Here is a 5,285-nt window from a genome sequence, read left to right as displayed (position 1 = left end):
CCTGGAGGAACGGATCCTGAAGGAGATGAAGCTGCAAGCACCTGCGGGCGTGTTTGTGAGGATCATTGCACCTCCTGAGAGAAAATACTGTGTGTGGATTGGAGCCTCCATCCTCACCTCCCTGACATCCTTCAGACAAATGTGGGTCACCAAGAGCGATTACAGGGATTTCGGGGCAGCTGCCATTCATCGGAAATGCTTTTGAGGAGAAGAGCAGACCAAGCAATTGGCTTGTTCCAACAACGCGTGAGCAAGAGCCCGGCCGAGAGCTGACTGAAATGGTACAGCTCTTTGTGCATCTACTGCCTGACAACATCTGAACATAAAACATTAAAATCTGGCAATGAGGATCTTACTGTTTATCATCTCCCTTCCCTTCCCCAGAGTTTATAGGTGCATGTGTATCCCAGGGATGCAGTAACTCCTTAACTGACTCGCTGCCTGCCTTGGGGTCTCACTGGGAGTAGCATTCCTCCTCTTCTGGGAGAGTCTTCCTCTAAGGTCTTTGAGATATCTGGATTTTGTATTCTAAAACTAGCCTCATGTTATTTTTTACCTCATTAGAAAAGTTTCCTTTAGAAACCCAACAAAACCCCAAACAGAATCCAAATATAAATCAATGCAAATGCAATTACTGTAACCGACCCTCCTCTGTGCCTGAGGGTCTGAAAAAATCCATCGATTCTCTGCTCTAATTTATCTGGGAAGAGAGAACACCCAGTTTCACTTCCAACTACCAGCCCTGAATCCAAATGCTCCGCGCCGCCGGCTCCCTGGGGGAAGCAGCGTTGCTGGTGCAGCTGCAGAGGATGGTGAGCTCGGTGCCTGTTTGTGACGGGGGATGTAGAAGATGAAACCAGCAGCCCCTGCCAGGGTCAGCACCGTGTCACCCACGCGGTCATCTCTGACGTCGGCTCTGGACAGCGTAAGGCTGGTCAGGTAACAGGCACCCTGTTCGGTTATTTCTACTGTTGTGGGATGCCCCAGATTCAAACTTGTCGTGTTTGGGGTGTCACAAAGACTGCTATACTGGGGAAGAAGCCCAGTCCAAAAGGGACATTTTGTCTTTTACTCACCCAATAGAAAATGGGGTGGTGACATCCTGGGATGACATGGAGAAGATTTGGAGATATCTGTACAAACAAGAACTCAAAATGGTACTGAGTGAGGCCAGCACTGCTGACCGAAACCTCTCTTAATCCTTTGTCTTGTCAAGAAAAACGGGCTGAGACAATGTTTGAAAGCTTCCAGGTGCTCCTCTTCTCATGACTGCAGGTCCCACAGCCCTGCACAGCAGACTGGCGCTGGACAATGGTGATGGTGTCACCATCACAGTCCCCATCTATAAAGGCCGTTTGTCACCTGCTACACGGCATTGCCAGGATGGGATCTGCAGGCAGAGGTGTAATCAAATACCTTGCCAGGGTCCTCTTGGAGACTGGGCACTCCTTCACAAGCACAGCAGAGAGAAATTGTCAGGGATGTGAAGGAGAAGCTGTGCTTTGTTGCTTTAGATCCCAGCCAAAATATGCAGGGAAAGCCTGGAAAACTTGTGTGAGTCCATTCTCCCTGACGGAAGGGCCATCAAGGCAGGAGACCAGCTCTTCTGAGCTCCTGAAGTGCTTTTTGTGTTGACAGAGGCAGAAATCCCAGAGCTTGGTGTTGAGTAGATAATCCTCCAGAGCATCACCAAGTGTTGTGAGCATACCCAGCATCCCAAGGAACATGCTGTTATCAGGTAGATTGATTCTGTTCTGAGGTTTCAAGGAGAGGCTTCTGAAGGAGCTCCAGACAGGAGTTCCCAACACAGCTCATGTCATGATCATCTTGCCACAAGATCAGACATACTCCATGGGGATTGGTGCTTCCATCCTTGCCAGCTTAGGAGCATTTAGGAATATGTGGGGTCCTGGGGAAGTAAGGTTGGACCAAGAGTACTCTAGAGAAAATGCTTTGGAAAATTTCTGTAGGACCCTCCAGGATTTTTTTTTTTTTAAGTGCCAATCTGAACAGCTGGAGAGCAGTTAATAAATCAGTACAAAAATAATTGATTTATAGTAAGCGATTTTATAGCTTACTAAAGAAAGGTCCCTTGTGCATTGGGTTGAAGAAAGAGTCCTTGTTCAGAGCATTTTTGCTGTCCAAGATGTTGGTTTTAATTCTGGAAATGTGTTGATCCTTGCTAGAACTGCAAACAGTTTGTCAGACTTTTAAACACTTGAGAACAAGCTACCTCCATCCCGTGCCCGTGGGGGCTGGCTCCTTGCCATTCCCTGGACGCTTCCAACGCGTGGAAAGAGATCTCCAAGGGAGAAACAGAGAGCTTGGGGGTATTGCTGACCCTTCACCAGGGCACTGGATTTGCTCAGAGGGGACTGAACTTCTGAATTTGCTCATGAAATGGAAATAAGTTGATCTGGCTGTTAAAGCAAAGCTTGGACCTGGCATCTCTGTGCTGCCAGTGGCCATTTGCTATGTGACATCCCGTAAAACATTGCCTCCCTTTGTCCAGCTGGGCCTTCACTAATACTCTAGCATAAGAACTATGTGAGGCTACATTTACATAACTTAATATAACCTTAATTAAAACTAATCAAAGAGCACAAGGTGAAAGGTATCGGGTCTGGGTTTATTCTTAGAGGACTCTTGAACAAATATTTTGATGTCAGGCATGTAAGAGAAGGCAAAGGCATCGGTCCCTCGCTGACACCAATTCTCCTTTGGGAAAAGCTGCGTGTTTCAGGAGACAGTGTTATTCCTCCACTTCATCACTGAGTGCCAGGGAAAGTGACAGAATAATCCTGCAAATACTTACACCAATTACACTAAGAAAATCTGCCCCACCAAACTCAATTTTTACAAATAATTTCACCAAATAAGCTTAACTAGCATAAATATAATGACTGACTGACTGGATTTCCAAAGTGAACTATGACATTCATAACAAAGGTGTGAATTTCCAGCAGTGAAAGTTGTGTTAAAATAAACAACTTGAAAATTAGGCATTTACAGGGATCATCTTTATCCTGCAAATACACACGCTGCATCCAGGCAGGCAATAGAAATCTTGTCATTACTTGTGAAAAATATTAGCATGATGATTTATATAGATTGTCCCAAAATTATTTGGGGAAAAAAACCCTCGAGATAGGCATACCTCAGAACTTCTTGAATTTGTTCAAGATTAATAGGAAAAGAGCTGAAATCAGTCTTGTTAATTACTGGATACAGTGTCTGGCTATTTTCATTCAGCTCTGGAGATGAATCTCCAGACTCATGGATGCCCTCTGCTGCCTTGGGACTGATTAGTCACCCATCACCTCCTCTCACTGCCCTTTGAGGAATCACAGCATTGAAGAATCTCTTCCTTTTCTACAAGACACAAGTGCTGTGATGAGAGGCACACCCAACTCAGTGTTCAGTTGCCTACCAAGCCCTGGAGCACTTCCAAGGGAGTGGAAAATAAGGAAGGCTGAAAGACCCAGCTGTGGAGGAGGTGGGCAGGGGGGTGGATGACTCCAGCAGGACCCACTTAACCTCATTTTCCCCAACAATCAGGGTGAAAGCATAAAGCAGAGAGCCTGGAGCAAAGCACAGAGCTTTCCTGCTCCACTCAGGCCCCAAGGCTTCAGAAAGTTGAGATATCTATGACTCCATCAAGGTAATGGAAGTTTTCCGAGCACTTTTAGAGCTGTTAGGAAATCAGAATCAGCAATCTTGGATCTTTCTTCTGTTACAGTGTCTTACCTTTTAGCAGCCCACTGTAAATGTGTAAACAAACAAGGTACAACTGTGGACAGTTTGAATATTTTACAGCTCACTGATTTCCATAGCAGGAGGGATTTGCAGTAACTTAAGTGTTTAGGCTCCTGCTCCAATAATCTAATGCAAATAAAAATGCAAAAAACAGTGTGCTGGAAAGCAGAGGGAACCCGAGTGAACGGCGCAGCTCAAGGTTGTGGTCAGGAAGGAGAAAAGCAAAGCAAAGAGTATGATAACTCTGCAAACCCACATGCAGAAACAAAAGGTGTTTGGAGAGTGACACCTGCAGAGTTCTGTATGCTCGTAACAAGCTTCCACTCTTGCTGAGTGAGATGCTGCCTGATGTAATCCAGGATGGACTCACTGATACCCAACTTGTTTTACATCAAGGGACCTGGTGCAGCTCCTCCCAGCTGAAAAATCATTCAACAAACCATTATTACAGGTATGTGACACCCACGGTACTGGTTTGGCCTGGCTGTTTCCATTTACCTCTTAGACATGACTTTGCTCAAGGACACACACAAGATAGCAGAAGTTGGCACATGTTCCATGACTCAGCTTTATATCAGCTGCTTCAGTCTCTTGGTCACCTTGTGCTTCCATCAGTGCACGGGGCACTGGAAATTCATGACTTCATTTATATTTCATTTTTGCTCTGAAGAGGTCTGAGGTTTTAATCATTTGGGATCTTATTCCCCTGGCCCTCATGCCATGGGAAATTAATTGCAGGAATCCTTTCTCTGCTGTATTTCCATCCATGCTCTACCTGTCCTCTGGATACACAGAGGATTTAAATTGTAAATGCCTGAGATCTTTCCAGCCTCGGGAGAGCAACACTTCTCTGGTGAATGTGGGACTGGTTGCAGGGATTAAAGAGCCCTGAGTTAATTCCTAGGCTTGCCAGTGATTTGTTGTGGAATGAAAAGTTTAATCTTGGGCACATCAGGCATTGGTTCCCACTTCTAAACACCCTCCTTTTGTTCCATCTTTACTTGTCCTGCAAGCTATTTGGGGTAAGGGCTGTCTCTTGCTTTCAGCGCATGTAACAGTGCAAAGATCTGGGATTTTGGGGCCACGAGATCAGAAACACAAAATCATTTGTGAAGTTTGCACTGGAATTACATAAAAATCTCAACCTGCTCCTGGTAATTTTTCCCCTCCCTCCCCAGGTCTCATTTAAGTTTCAGTGCAGCAGCAGCTCTTTATTTTCCTTTAAATGTCAAACAATTCATCATGTTGCACTTTCCCCATTCCCTGTGAATGTACAGGATTTATTGGTACGCAGTCCTGTCAGCCTGGGACAATGCACCCTGACTACCCAAACCAACCTGCTGCTTCTCACCTGCCCCTTCTTGGTTGCGAGCTCTTGAGGGCTGTACAAGAGCTCCTGCTTTCTCCCTCTCCTCCCTGCTATCATATGCACAATTAAAAGGCTGGGTTCAAACATACACTAGACAAATAATTATCTTTATTATTCTAATTTCTCATCCACGCTGAGCTGTGTGAGTGACTGCTGCTTT

At 45.5% G+C, this 5,285-nt stretch overlaps 2 pseudogenes; both read left to right on the top strand.

The window, feature by feature from the left end:
• Positions 1 to 205, top strand: part of LOC104531361 (actin-85C-like) — a 1,124-nt pseudogene extending 919 nt beyond the window's left edge.
• A 547-nt stretch (positions 206 to 752) lies between these two features.
• On the top strand, positions 753 to 1,558 carry LOC114818952 (actin-2-like; annotated as a pseudogene).
• Positions 1,559 to 5,285: the final 3,727 nt, after the last annotated feature.

This window comes from Antrostomus carolinensis, unplaced genomic scaffold, assembly GCF_000700745.2.
Source record: "Antrostomus carolinensis isolate BGI_N321 unplaced genomic scaffold, ASM70074v2 scaffold9139, whole genome shotgun sequence".
NCBI classification, from domain to species: Eukaryota; Metazoa; Chordata; class Aves; order Caprimulgiformes; family Caprimulgidae; genus Antrostomus; species Antrostomus carolinensis.
Note: the sequence above shows the minus strand (reverse complement) of the source record. Positions and strands in the feature narration are given on the sequence as shown.